This window comes from Heterocephalus glaber, unplaced genomic scaffold (assembly GCF_053883595.1).
Source record: "Heterocephalus glaber isolate CG9 unplaced genomic scaffold, H.glaber_assembly_v1.0 deba00000071, whole genome shotgun sequence".
Lineage (NCBI taxonomy): Eukaryota > Metazoa > Chordata > Mammalia > Rodentia > Bathyergidae > Heterocephalus > Heterocephalus glaber.
In genome coordinates, this window is record NW_028258137.1 from 1452194 (window position 1) to 1467685 (window position 15492).

Below are 15492 nucleotides of genomic sequence, written 5' to 3' on the forward strand. Positions count from 1 at the left end.
CCCAAGCCGTCCCTGGGGGCCAGCTCCCATTTTGATGTCCACGGACCGTAAGTATTGATCTCTCCTTAGCTCCTGGGGTCCTGCCCCCACGGATCCTGCCATGCCTGGTGGTTCCTCTGCTAGGAAACCTGACAAGGGTCACCGACCCCAACTTAGACACCTCCACCGAAGGGTGACCCACCCGCCAGGCCCCCTCTGCAGGTGGGGTCCACCTTCTCCCACACACTCAGGGCACCTCTGATGTGCCTCTCTGGAGCCATCCAGGAAACCCAGAATCTGGGCCAGGCCCAGCCCTCAGGAAATAGGAAGGGGTGCAGCACTGCTCCTCAGTTTTCTGCAATGGCAGAAACGATCCATGTGTGCTCAGTGAGCCACATTGGCCGGCAAAGCCCAGGAAGTGAGAGATTCAAGTTCCTTTGGATTCCACTTAGAGGGCCTCACACCCTGGCAGTTACCGCAAGGCTCAGAGAAGGCCCCATGGGCCACGCACATCATTTCAGAGTAGGAAATAAAAATAGGCGCACAGCCCACTCACAAAACAGCCAAGACTTAAAAAGAAAATACCAAGTGTTAGCAAGGAGGTGGAGAAATTGGAACACAGCAGTGCTGATGGGAAGAAAAATGAGGCGGCTGCCGTGGAAGAGTCTGGCGGGTTCTCAAGAAGCTAAACAGACATCGTGTGCCCCAGCAGTTCCACTGTCTCCCCAGCCTGAGCACAAGGTGTGCAAACGGGTGCCTGGACGTGGGCGGTCAGCACTGTTCACAGCAGCTGTTCAGAGCACAGGGCTCGGTCAGGCATGGGAATGCTGTGTGACAACACCAAAGGACCAAGGACAGAGCGAGAGGTGCTGAGCCATCCCGGGCCAGACCCAGACCCAGACCCAGAGACGGAGCAGACCGGCTGGCTGCTGACTCGGCCCTGCACTGTCCAGTGCTTTGGCGCTGGACAGAAGCAATGGTTGTACACATTGAATTGCACGCTTTACAGAGGTTAATTTTGTGTGATGTGCATTTCATCTTTTTTTTTAAGAAACCACACGACCTTTCTGTGCCCTTCACCCAGGCGGTAGTGTCAAGGGTCAAGGCCCAGGAGGTGGGGTGGTATCAGGGAGATGGGGAGGCTGAGCCCTGCTCATCTGAGAGCAGCTGTGTGCCCGCCTCTCATCTCAGGCTGGGGCTGGGGGGCTTCGGTGGCTCTCAGGGCCTCCAGCCGATGTCCCCATCCTGTGAGGCAACCCAGGGTCTGCCCCAGGAGGTGACTGCCCCACCCGACCCAGAACAGCAGATCCAGCGGGGTAGAGACAGGCAGGCTCGGCCCAGGCCGTGGACAGCTGCTGGCTTGAAGACCGACCTGGTCCAGCCAGGGACACCGCCACCACTGCCAGGGGCAAGGCCAGCAGCAGGCCGCAGAGGAGTGCCGGGCCACGGCTTCGTGACCACGGCTGGAGACGGCACGGAGCCGCCCCCTCGCATGGGGACAGCGACTGCCTGGCCCACAGGTGCCTGTGTCCTCCTGAGACCTCACGCAGATGTGACTGAATCACATCCCTGGGACAAGGAGATGAGCCTGGACCCCAGTCCGAGTCTGTCCTCAGGGCCCCCACAGGGACAGGTGGGGACAAGAAAGGAGAGGCTGCTGCCTGGGGCAGAGGAGGGGTCCCCGGCCTGGCACAGGGAGGGTCCTCCTCCAGCTGCCCCAGAGAGAAGGCAGCCTGACCCCACGCAGGCTTCCCATCCCAGTGACCAGGAGGACAAGAGTCATCACAGCCGGGAGCGGAAGCTGCCGCCCCGCCCTGCCTGGCGGGTAAGAACGCTCCAAGCCCTCGACTGGGCCGTTTTCTGTCCCTCTGTCCACCCGCCCATCCCCTGCGACCCAGAGGGGACAGAAATGGGGCTGCCGGGCACCACGTGAATACAAACACCCCAAACAGTTCATGAAACAGAATTACACGGAAAAGATTCATCCTTGTTCATCAGAAATTCCAGCTCTAGCCAAGCTCCAGGATTTTATCTGGCAACCTTAGACCAAAAGGGAGCCACCGGGAAGGAGGGGAAGAGGGAGGGGCTGCGGCGGGCCCTCGAAGTGAAGGGGTGGAGACCGCTTTGGATTCAAAGTAACCTGGGCCTAAGTTCCTAAGAATGGACAGGAAAAACTCCTGGGGACGTCCGGGGTCTTCAGAGGGGACAAGTGGTCACCCCCTCCCCCCGATAGGTTTGAGGGACCCGGGAACAAAGCTGACCGTCCCCAGGTCACCTTGGACCCGCTGCTGCGAGGGTCATGGCCCCAGTTGCTAACCAAGTCAAGATCAGAGAGGCGGCTCTGAGGAGGAGCCCTGAGTCTGCTTTGCATCTCCCGCTCCACTAGATCAGGAGTCACTGGGGCCAAGAAACGGCCTTTTCCCTCTCTGAACGCAGGAGCGGCCTCAGGGTCATTCCTGATGTACCCTGGATCGTTCAAGGCCAATTGGCTGAGTGCCCACAAGGTGGCGCTCGAGGTCCCCGCAACAAAATACTGTACCGCTAGGGTCACGGTCTACATAAAAGTTTAATTTTCTGATACAGTAGTTTTAGATTTTATATGGACATTGCGAATGTGATATAGAGACTTTCTGTGTAACCTGCACCCAGATTCGCCTAACATCCTACCCTGCCCTGGAACAAGTGTACGGATGCATTGTTAGTTACCAAAGGCTACATTTGATGCAGATTTCTTCAGCTGTCTTTTGTTTTTCCCCAATACTAGGAATTGAGCCCAGGACCTTTGCACTGAGCTCTTTTTATTTACCTTTTGAGATAAGTTGCTCAGACCGGGCTCAAACTTGTGGTCCTCCTGTCTCAGCCTCCCCGTGTGCTGGGATTGCAAGGGTGCAGTGCCACACCTGGCTTTGGTTGCCCTTTCTGGTTTCCCTTTTCTCCTCCAGGACCCCAGATGACACCCAGCCACCCTGTCTCCCTAGCTCTTGTCCCTAGCAGTGACGGTTCAGGCAGGTGTTTTGTAAAGCGCCCACCATGGGCAAGTCTGCTGTTCTCATAAGACTGGAGTTGCGGGTGTCGATGCCAGAGGGGCGGAGGGAGGTGCCTGGTCACACCCCAAGTGTCCCCATGGCAGCACATCTCAGTCCTGCCCGCCTGGCTGAGGCTGTGGCCGGCTTCTCCCAAGGAGTTATTCCTTTTTCTCTCTTCTCATCCCTTGCTCCTTGGATGTCTTGGGAGTCATCCCCCCAATATTTGGGGATTGAATACAGGGTCTTCGTACTGAGCTACATCATCCCCAGTCCTTTTTAGTTTTTGCGACAAGCTCACTAAGTCACTAAAGTGCCCAGGCTGGGCTTGAATTTTCCATCCTCCTGACTCGGCCTCCCAGAGTGCTGGGATTACAGGTGTGCACCATTTGTCTGACTTTCCCTTTTTTGGAAAGCCATCCCTGCCCCAGGGTGAGGAAACAGGGCAGGGACAGGTGACACCTCTGCAGAGACTGGGGGCAGCCAGTGGGGCGGGGCGGGGTGGGGGGCGTCTGTCCAGAGCCTGTGGGCACGGCCACGTTTCTGGCACTGCTCTGGTTCCACCCGCATTTCTCATGCAGAAGGCTCGGTGTTGCTGCTTTTGTGGCACATGGGTCCTTCATCCTCCTGGAGGCCACACAAGGTGTCAGAACCTCCTGGCCTCTCTTCCTGCCTGCTCCTGCGGGGGGTGGGGGGGTGGCTTTGCTGAGGGCGGCGGCCTGCTCACCTGAATCTCCGCATTGGCAGGTGGCCTTATATGGCAAAAAAAAAAAAAAAAGCAGCCACTGCTACCACACACAGCTGGGTGCACACAGGAAGTCCCCGGTCTCTGGAGAGTGTTGCGCAATCTGCAGAAGGCCTGTTCCACGGGGGTGGCCAGGCAGCACTTTCCATGGGCCAGAGCAGCCAGGGGTCGTGGGAGCTAAGGGGAGCTGGCCCTACTTCCGGGGCGATGCAGGGGCCGGGGCTGGCATCTGGGGAGACAGGCGGGGTTAGAGCATCAGGCGGAGCTTGGGGACGCTATCGATTGGCTTCTAGTGTGGTCACTGTGGGCAGGTGCAGGCCGCCAGGCACCAGGCGCTGTGGGCCAGGTCGTGCTCATTCAACCCTCAAGTCAAAGCCAGACAAGTGGGGGTCGCCTCAGGAAGCCCACCTGGGATGGACAGCAGCCCCAGCCCCAGGAGGCTCCTGAGCTCCCGAGCTGGCCGACCGAGGCCGAGAGGGGCACTGGAGCTGCGGGCTTGGAGCTGTCACTGAAGAATGCCAGACACCTGGCACTTTAAAGCTCTGAAAAATCAGTTCCTGGGAGCTGCTGAAGGTTCAGAGGACCCATCTGCCCTCAGCAGGGCCCCCAGTGGGGATATCTTTCATGACGGTCACACAATACGCAAACCATGACGCTAGCGCAGGCACACGAGTGGGTCTAATTGCAGGGCCCCTCATCACAGGGGTGACAGGGCCACTGCACGGCCACAGGGAGCCCCCACTGCCCCTCAGGGACTCCAGACTGCACAGCTGGCACCCTAAAAGCGTCACTTGGCTTCATTGCATAAATCAGACAGGTTTCTAGTTCAGGCCATGCTCCTCCCACTTTTTGTGGCACTGGGGACCGAACCCCAGCTATATCCCCAGCTCTTTTTTCCTTTTTTGAGACACCAGCTTGCCAGGTTTCTCAGGCCAGACTTGAACTTGCAATGCTCCTGCTTCAGCCTCCTTAGTGCTGGGGTTACAGGCTGCACCACCACACATGACCTCATGTTTCCTTTTTGTAGTACAAGTGCTCAGAAGTTTAGAGTCCCAGGTGGGGCTTGCTTTCCACTTCTTCCCATCAGCTCTGTCTTAGCTCAGCCTGGACACAGCCACTGCAGCAGGCCTCAACCTCCTGAGCTGGGCTCAGGGGAGACCAGGCATCCAGAGTCTGCACAGCTGTCCACACATTCCTCGCATTTATGGAGCACCTACTGTGTGCTGGGTGGCAGGCAAAGGGCGGGGGACACGGAAGGAATAGACCATGACCTGACCAGTGAGGAGAAGCGGGCCAGAGGTGCTCCATAAACCCTGGAGGACAGGGCTACATTGTGTGGCAGCTGCCCCAGAGAAGTGAAAATACTGCCCCTGCCTGCAGAGGGCGCTGATGCGCGGCTGGAGTTTCCATAGGTCAGTGAGAGCCACTGGAACCCGGGCCCCAAGCACCAGCAGCCCAGCCCAGGGCCTGCCCCAGGTTCCTCTGCCTCGGGGTGTTTCAACCCAGCCACACCACAGGGACCCCTGGGGGGCTTTTTATAATTTGTTATGAAAACTTTAACTTGCAAACGATCAGGTGGATAAAACACTATGCGCCCTGAAGCTAGGCAGCGCTTTGCCGGGTTCCCTGCACTCATGGGGCTTTGAACCAGTGCATCCTCCTGACTCTTCAGCCTCAGGAGGTCCAAGGCCTGTCTGGTTTTAAAAATAACATACTCTCCCACCTGTAACTGCAGGACTCAAGAGTCTGAGGCAGGAGTTCAAGGCCAGCCTAAACTACATAGTGAGACCCTGTCTCAAAACAAAACAAAAATGACAAATTCTGATGACTCACAAAACCATGAAGGCAGCTGACAACACTCACAGTGGTTCTGTGGCTGTGACACACTGCCCCAGGCTCTGGCCACATTGCATGCCCGTGCAAGGCCAGACCAGGCCCAGAGCAGGCCCAGGAAGGGACTTGTTGCTCCGCAGGCTACTGTGGCCGGTAGTTTCCCCTCTAAGTCCCACCACGGAGGCCTCGCCCAGGCCCAGGAGGAGAGGTATAAGGAAGCAGTCACACAGTAGGGTGAGGCCTGCCTCAGCATGACCCGTGTCTTCATTTTTATAGTCAGAAGCGGCAAGGCTGGGGATGTAGCTCAGTGGTTCCGCCGCCTGCCTCACAAGCGCAAGGACCCGAGTTCGACCCCCAGTACCAAAAAGAGAGAAAGAAATCAAATAAATGCTGGCCAGGCTGTGGGAAAAAGTAGTTCTTCTGCGTTGTTGGTGAGGTGTAAACCAGTGCAACAACTGTGGAAATCATCATCACAGAGATTCCCCAAAAAGCTAAAACTTGAAATTCCACTGGACCCAGCTAGTCCCCTCCTAGGTATCTTCCCCAAAGGGCTGGAGACACCATATTACAGTGGTCCATGCACACCCATGTTTACAGTAGCATGACTCATGAGAGCTAAATCTTGAAAGCAGCCTAGATGCACAGCAGCAGACGAATGGATAAAGAAAATGAGCTATTTACACACAGTGGAGTACCACTCTGCCATAAAGAAGGATAAACGTGAGTCACCTGTGGGAACATGGATGCACCTTGAGACCATAATGTTAAGTGAAATCAACCAGAAACAGAGCTTAAACATTACATGGTTTGTCTTATATGAGAAACCCAAAGTATAAACAAAGACCAAAATAAAAGATAGATCATAGAAAGGAGGGAGATGGCTTTCAAACGGGGAGGTGAACAGGAGTTGGAGGGAGGACAGGGATGGAGAGGAAGGGGCTGTAAGAATTGAGCGGTGTTCCACGGGTGTACAAGCTGCCCACAGATGGAATCATGTACGCCGTCTCCCTGCTCAGCAGAGTCCCTGCCTTCTTGAGCCACTTGGGTGAACTAGTTCCCGCTCCCCCACACCCTCACTTGCAGGGGAGGGGCTGCCAGGTGTCCCGAGGAAAAGTCCCCCCCTGGGGGAACCTCCTGCTCCCTCCCTGGGGTCCTCACTTGGGCTCCTGCCTGGAGGGGCACCTGGGGCTCGTTAAAAATGCAGACACACAGCCCCCTGGGAGACTGAAGCAGGAGGATCACAAATTGCAGCCCAGCAATTTGTACTGACTTAGCAAAACCCTGTCTCAAAAAAACAAAAACAAAACCCAAAAACCAAAACAAACGAAAAACACACACACAAGCACTCGGGCCCCACAGACTCCAAACCTGAGCCCAGGGCTGGTGCCTGAGTGTTTTCAGGAGCCTTCCAGGGCCCCAAGCTCAGGCAGATCCTGCTCCTCAGCCAGCCCGTGGGGATCCTGGGCGATCCGCGCTCCCTCCCTCAGGAGGTCTGAGGAAGCAGCAGCCCAAGCGGCGGCCCTGACCCTGCCCATCCTCCCTGCCGGGCCCGCCGGTTCTCCTGCCTCTTGCTCTTACAGAACACAGTGGTTGGTTGGTTGGTTTGGTACTGAGGATTGAAGCCAGGGCCTTCATACTGAGCTACATCTCCAGTCCTTTTTTATTTTGAGACTGGGTCTCACTAAGCTGCCCGAGCTGGGCTCAAACTTGCAGTCCTCCTGCCTCAGCCTCCCAGAGCACTGGGTTCAAAGGCGTGCGCCAGCTTGGCACGGTCTCTACCAACCTGGAATGCCGTTGTCTCTTTATACAAAAGGCTTAAGATCGAGACATCTCGCAGGCCAATTAAACCACCTCAGGGCTAGCGTAAGTTTGCCTACTTAGTTTACCAACTTAAGACGTTTGAAGAGAGACAGTAATGCCAGCCGTCATCCCCTCTGCTTCATAAATTTCATTTCTGCACCTAAGTCTTAGAAAAGATGAGCTTTAAAGACGCGGTGCCTCCCTGCAGAGAGCCCTGAGGTCTCAAGTGGGACACAGACCTGACAGCAGCCTCCTGGGCTGGGCTCCCGCAGTTGCCGGTTCTCAGAGGGAAGAGGGGGCGGTGGAGCTGTCCCCATTCCTGCCCCCCAGCTCCAGTGCCTCCACAGCATCATGGAGAGAAGAGAAGAGCTCGCCAGCTCCTCTTCCCATCTAAGGACACAGCGTGGCTCCCCAGGCTTTTCTAATTTACCACAGTGCGGCACTCGCTTGTCCCTCATTAGATCTGCAGACCCACCCCAGGGGCGAGTCCAACCAGGTGCCCAAAGACACCAGCGCGCCAGGCCCAGCTGTGGCTCATGGAGAGAAGGGCCGGCAGGTGCCCTTCGCTCCAGGCAGGCACGGGCCCATTAGCGCCATCAAAGCCCAGCTGCTGCAGGCTCGAGGGCCAGAACTGGTTGGAGGCTGCACCTGGTCTGGCTCCGCCCGGCCTCCCAGTCCCTCTGTCAGGTGGGCTTGGAGCCAAACCCTTGCTCCTAAGCCTGCGCTGACCGACGCCGGCCCGGAGGTGGGGTGCACATCAGCGCCTGAGAAGCCCTCCCAGGAGCGGCCCTTGTGGCTTACACGGCTGAGGAGCCTCGCTGCCGGGCTCCCAGGGGACCCATGTGTCCCGTCCCCAGTCCCTGCAGGGAGGAAGACAGGCTGCAGCCTCCTCTAAGGAGATTCCGTCCGCTGCGAGCTCCTTCCCGTCCTGGCTCCCGGGGCCTCAGGATCGGTGGCATTACAGGGAACTGGCCGGAATCTGGGGCTGGAGAAGGGCATGAGGCTGTCAGGCACCGCCCAGGGGTGGGGGCCACCCATGTGCCACAGTCTCAGCCTGAAGAGGCGACCCCACCCAGCAGTCTGCATGGCTCATGGCTTTCCGGGGACCCCAGCACCTAGGGGAGGCTGCCAGGGGTGGGAGGATCGGCCTCCAATGGGAGGCTGTGCTTTCTGAAACCTCAAGGCCACACAGGAGGGCCTGGGGTGACCTGAGCAGCCCCACTGGTGTGGTGCCCAGGTCCCCGATGCTCAGGCTTGGGGCAGCTACAGAGACGACCCGCAATGGGGCGCACGGGGACACACACGCCGTGGCAGATCCACGGGAGGGAACCGCCGCCTGGGGCCACACGGCCTTCTCTCCTGCGTGAAGAGTGCACCAGCTGGTGAGACTCGAAGCCCCAGCTCGGGACCCCCCAGCCAAGGGCAGAAGCCCTGAGGTCACCTGGGTGAGGTGGGGCTCCGAGTCAGGCCCAGGTGCCTGGGCGGAAGGAAACCTGAGGCCTGCAGGGCCGGGCTGCCGCCATTCACTTTTCCAAGTCTGGAAAACAGTTCGAATCCCAGATGACAAAATCACCCTCTCGTCCCTCCCTAGGATGGCGCCCGGGGTCCCCGGGGCTCTCCGGGGTGCAGACGTGGTCCCCACTGTCCACCGTCCTCAGGGGCACCTGTGTGACCAGTGGTGTCTGTGTGACCTGGTGCCTGCCTTCTGCCACCCAACCTTCCCTCTTAGGGTCGGTAAAGACCCTGTTGCTTTCCTACTAGCGACCAGAGAAGCTGCCAGTTTGGCCTGTGAGAAATCCTCACACAACACCCCACTTTCCCATTTTTAGGTCACAAGCCTGGGGCGCCCCTACTTCTTCCCTGTCCCATTTCCATGCTTTCCCCTCTTTGGGGCCGGAGGGCACCCAGGGCCTCATGCATACTAGGTAACAGCTTGGCCTCTGAGACACACACCCAGCCCTTTTTATTTTTTATTTTGAGACAGGGTCTAAATTCCTGGGGCTCAGCTCCAACTGGAACCCTCCTGCTTCAGCCTCCTGAATAGCTGAGATTACAGCGCTAACCTCCATGTCGCGCCCACCACACAGCTGCTGCTTTTTGACAAAAACAGGAGCCCGTGGTGGTAGCACACTCCTGTAATCGCAGCACCAGGGAGGCTGAGGCAGGAATATCAATTCGAGTTTGAGGCCAGTCTGGGCTACATAGCAAGACCCTGTCTCAAAAATCAAAAGCAGGAGCCTTTGTTCACTACGTGTCTCCTAGGGCCCTGGGGACCCCACCCCAGCCCTCAGCTAGGCCTGGAGCTCAGTGCAGGTTCCTGGAGTCCAGGCTTTTCCCAGGGTGGGGCTGCAGGTCCCAGGGAGCAGGTTGCCTCCATGTGCGGACCTGAGCTTTGGCTTCCCTCGCTGCGCCCAGTCTGCTCCCAGGGCAGCAGAGATTCCTGTTCACAGCCATTCGGTCAGCCGGGCTTTGCCGCCATGGATCTGCTCATCTCCTCCAATCTGACCCTGACTTGCCTCAAACTTGTGATCCTCCTGCCTCAGCCTCCCCAGAGCACTGGGGCCTCAAGTGTGCACCGCCACACTGGACTTGGAATCACTTTAAAAACCACAGCGTTCACCATATTTTCCACCCAGGGGTAGACCTGGATAGAAAGATGGCTACAGATACAGGGATGGCTTCATGCAGCCCAGGCCCACGAGCTTTCCTGAGGGCCTGGACTCCGGGCGGGGACTCACAGTGAGCTGGGGACAGCCCTGCTGTCCCAAGAGTCCCCTCTGGAGGGAAAAGCAGACTTGGGTTCAAATCCCAGCTCCACCTGTCCTTACAAGGGCAGCTGTGCATCTCAGAGCCTCAGTTTCCCGTCTGAGAAATGGGTCAATCAAGCCAGCAACCCTGCAGGGATCCACCACACACGCTGGCGCACTCGGCTGGGACGGGGCAGCTCCTGGTGATGCCCAGGGCCTGGCTCCCCTCAGAGCCATGCGCTGGTTTCTCAGCAGCACAGAGTGCTGCTGGCTCCCACTTACAGCTTCAGCTCAGGGCCAGTGTGGCGCCTTCCTTTAGCCCAGGACCCCCAGGCCCGGCTTGTGCAGCTGCCACCTCTGGGCTGGCGGTGCCCCCAGGGGACCTTTTGGTGCCTGAGCCAGGGCTGGTGAGGACGCACACCGCCCTCTCTCCGCACCCTGCCCCGGCACCAGGCCCACCCTGCCAGCCGGCTTGTCCCCTGGTCCCCAAGGCAGGCTTTGTGCTTGGGGTTTTCTTTCTCTCTTTCAACTCAGCGATGCCTACCCCCCAGCGCTGCCACTGCAGCACAAATCACAGGTGGGAGGTCGGGGTCCCCCACAGCATCTGCTCAGGGTGCTTATAAATCTCCACAGGGACAATGGCAGCTGTGTCACACGGTAGGGCTGCTCGGCTAGAGGGGGCCTGGGGCCCCATGGGCTGTGCGGGACCCCACAGTGCCATGGAAACCGGCCCTGAGGGGAAGGTTGTAGAAGGCCTGACCTGGCTGGCCGGAGCCTGTGGGTTTTCAACCCCAAGCCCACTGTCCCATGCCCCTGTTCCTCTGGCTGAGGGCTCCCCACTCCCACACTGGCCAGAGCGAGGACATGAGGCACCAGTCACTGTGGCAGAAACCTCCCAATCTGAGCCTTCTCCCGGAAACCAGGAGATCGGGGACACAGGCTGCATCAGCGTGGGGTGCAGCTGCCACACCAGAAGGGCCTGTCCCTACCACGCTTCCACGCCCACTGCCCCAGCACCTCCCTGATGCCCGCCTCTGTCCTCCTTCCTCACGACCCAGGGCTGGGGGACCATGAGGGCAGAGCAGGGCTCACCCCAGCAGGGACAAAGATGGGGCAGGGGCCCCCCCAGGAATGGGCCAGGCCCAGGGCTGGGGACACAGATGCTGAGTCCCAGCCAGGGGAGTCGGCTTCAGATGAGAGGGGTTGGGGGCCAGAGATGTGGCCCCGCTGCCAAGGAGAGTGTGGGGCGGTGGCTCAGCGGGTTAGGGCTCCCTTTAGGGTGACGTGGCGGGTTGCATGCTTGAAAATGATCAAGGGTATGCAACGCGGATTTCACTGCACTTAGAAGCCTGACTACCGCCCAGCCCGGGCCAGGCACAGCGAAGCAGGGTTCGGCATCATTCAGCACCCAGCTTGGGGGCAACCCGATAAGTCACGGGAGGATGTGCACGCTTGGCCCAGAGGTCCTTCAGAAAGTGTCCAAGGAAATCGGAGTGAAGACGTGTGGACCAGCAGGCTGGGGACAGTGCTAATGAAAGACAGATTCCAGAAACAAGCTAATGGTTGCTGCAATAGTTCTCTGTTGTCCTGTAGGAGATCCACAAACTTAACCCCGCAAAGCCCCACTTCCCAGTTTGCAGCCCTGTGAGCTAGAAGTCCCAGCAGGGGCTGGTCCTCACCCAGGGGACTTGGGGTCCACGAGCTGCTCACTCCAGACCCAGGACCCCTCATGACTCGTGCAGTGGGTGGATTCACTTCCACTTCCAGGCGCTCTGGGGGAAGGAAGTCCCCGGGCAGGAGTCCCCCACAGGCCCTGGAGCCCACTGTCAAGCCCTCTCCTCCTGTCCCCGTGGCCGTTATCCTCCAACAGTCTCGGGCCAAGCTCCTCTGCTCAGCCTCAGCGTGGCCACTCAGACGTCCTCTGCACTCTCACCGAGGGTGCTATTGCTGATCCACACGATGCTGGATACCATGCAGCAATGCCAGCAGATGCAGGATATGGTTAGCACATTACCATTATTTAAAAGACGATACTGGGAGGCTGAGGCAAGAGGATCGCCACGAGTTTGAGGCCAGCCTGGGCTACATAGTGAGTTCAAGGCCGGCCTAAACTACACAGCCAGACCCTGCCTCAAAAATAAATAAATAAAAGTAAAGACAATAAAACCAAGCCTCAGAGTTTTGTAACTTATCCTGGGTCACACAGCAAGAAAATGACAGAGCTAGGATTAGAACCCACTTACTTCATCCTAATGTCGCAATAGCTGTCATTCATTTCTATTTTCTTTTTTTATTCATCAAGTTTATTGGTCCATTTTAGGTATACAATATGATGACATTCATCATTGGGAATTTGTACCTTTACAAGATATATCTTTTTTTTTTTTTGGTACCGGAGATCGAACTTGGGTCCTTGAGCTTGTGCAGCAGGCGGCGAAACCACTGAGCTAAATCCCCGGCCCTACAAGTTCTATCTCGGTTCTCATTTTTTACAAAGACTTTGTTTCCATTTTTTCCTTTTCTTTATTTTCTTCTTAAAGGAGAAAATACGCATGTGCTGCCTAAATGCAGTTTGCTTGGCAGACAATTATTCCAGAGGTGAGGGGGAGGGAGACACAAAGGGACCCCGACGGCGAGGAGCCCACACTGCACATCCCCCCGCTGGGGCTGCTCCCCAGCCTCCTCTTACTGTGCCCAGGCCAGAAGTCACCACCTTGGGGTTCAGGCTGCTCCTCAAGGATGCTGCCATCACCCCCACCCCAGCAGTGCACAGTGTGGTCCCAGAGTCGCCATGGCAACAACTGGGGCCCATTCACACGCAAGGCAGAGAGCTGTCTGTCTCTCCCCACTGAGGCTTCAAGGAATGACTCCCTCCTCTATTCAACAAATATCTACGGTGTCACCCGGGGTGACCGACTCCCCAGGCACTTCCAGGCCGATGGCAACACCGAGGCGCTAAGGAGAGGAGGGAGGACTGAGGAGGACTGAGGCCAGAGACTCAGGCTTTCCTCCTTCGGATCCAGAGCTGCCGGACAGGTGGAGAGGACAGAGCCCAGGCTAGGGATGGCTGGGCGGAGCCAGCACACAGGAAAAAGCGGAAATTCCCACCCTCTGCCTGAGGAGGTGCCGACGATCCAAGCTGCGTCGGCGCAGTCCAGGCTCTGCGTGCGGCTTGGGGAGCCAGGCAGGGCCGCACTGCTCCCTGTCCAGCCTGGGGCTCCGGGGAGCCCATCTCTCCAGCCTTCGACGTGCGCCAGCCGTGTGCCAGGCCCACCCTGGAGAGGCTCGAGGGTAGGAGAGGGAGGAAGAGGCCCGTGGAGGACTGGAGAGCGTGTTCATGGCTGGGGCTACCTCAGCAAACTACGCCTCACTCTGTCTTCACCATCTTTTCCTCGTTTCTCCCATCTGGTCTCCCTGTCTCAAATCTCCCTGTCCCGTCATGGGAAACGTAAGCACATCTGTAAGATGCTTTTCCCACTGAGGCCCCTCGCCCAAGTCCTGGGTATGGGCCTGTCCTCTGGGAGCCACCATTCAGCTCCCTGCACAGGGCATGGGGAACCTCCTGGAAGCAGCAGCTGGGAACTGAGTGCTGAGCCACCCCCATCTCTATTTCTTGAAGAGTAGCTGAACTTTGGGCTCTTGTTCTTATCTCTGCTCTGCAGCTCACTGTGGAGTAGGCCACCTCTCCCCTGGCCACCACCACACCCCAGAGTAGAGGGCCGGCAGGAGAGCAGGGCAAAGTAGGGAAACTGAGGCACCCTGGATGGGTCAGCACTCACCACCACCATGTGCTGGGCCCGGAGCTGCAGGCAGGTGGTACGGCCACATTGCCCGGCCACAGCAAGGCATGTGGGTCTCCCAAAGGTCACAGAGAGCTAGGGCCTGGCTGGATCTGAGATGCATGGCACTCACCCCCAAAACTCCCAGAGAGCAGGCAAGTTTTGAGAACAGGCTGGGAGAGCACACAGCTTTTCCTGGTTCTATCGCCATGCTGGCTCTGGGGAGGCCAGTCCCACCACCCCCAGGCCCCACACCGAGGGCAGAGTCCAGTGCTCCCACCACAGCCCCACTGAGCTTTCAGACACCAGCTGGAAGCAGCTGCCAGGCCCAAGAGGCCAGCCTGAGTGTCCAGGCCCCACAGCCAAACCAAGAGAAGTCTCTGCCCTGGAGAACTGCCCTGCTGAGCCCTTCCTGAGTGGCCGCCCCAAATTGAAGGCAAATGAACCACTAGCTGCTTAGGGCGGGGTGGGGTCACACAGAGAAACCTGACTGTAGCAGTCCTGGGAATCAGTGAGCTGAGGTCGGACCATGCCAGGCAGACCCAAGCAGACCCCAGGGGGCCTGACAAGGGGTCGAGGACAGCAGGGCCATCCCACCAGCACTGCCAGGACCCTCCAACTCTGTGCCACACTTCCCCAGGGAAGCCCCCCAGGACAGCCCAGCTGGGTGCAGGGCCTCCTGACCTTCCCACCCACGAGGGTGCCTCTCTGTTGTGTGCAGACACTTGTCTTTTGCCACTGGATGACCTGCCTGGGTCAGCACCCAGCTTGTGGCCAGGGTTCCAGAAAGCTCTGCATTCACCCAGCGCTTCTTATTGGAGGAGCCTCCCTTCCGACCCCGCCCACCTGCAACACTGGACAGAAAAAGGGAGGTGTCCTTCGCCCACCTGGAACTGGAATTGCTTGGTCTGGGATGGAGGCTGCTGTCCTTCCAAAGTGCTCTCAGTGGCCCTGGCTCACAGCCTTGGGGAGCCGCTCATTCCTGGCGCACCTCCCAGGCAATAGGTGACATTGCTGCCCACTTTGTGAATGAGGAAACTGAGGCTCAGAGAGGTGACCTAACTCACCCCAAGTCACACAGCTGCCAGCAGCTGAACAGACATTAGAACCCAGGTGCAGCAGGGGCTGCCCGGCTGTGGGGTGACCTCGGCTCTGCAGCCCCAGAGTATGGCAACCTGCCATCACACCACTGTCTCTCGCCCGGGGCCCTGCACCCTGCCAGGCTGCAGTACCGTCTCAGGAGCCCTGAGTTCAAGCCCCAGCTCTGCTGCTTTCTCCCTGGTGACCTTGGGAATTCATCTGACTCAGTTTCCATAAAACAGGGACAAAAACAGTGCCTACTTCTTACAATTTTTTTTTTTTTTGGTACCAGGGATCAAACTTGGGTCCTTCCACTTGCGAGGCAGGCGGTGGAACCATTAAGCTAAATCCCTGGGCCCTTACTTCTTAAAATTGTTAAGAATAAGCTCCCGACTGTGCCCGGCCCGGCCCAGCCCCAGGCAGCCGCAGCTGCCTGTGACATCTGAACAGGAAGACAGGCTTTGTTCTCTCAGTAAAGAAACTGCAAGACAAAGCAGAAGCCAAAG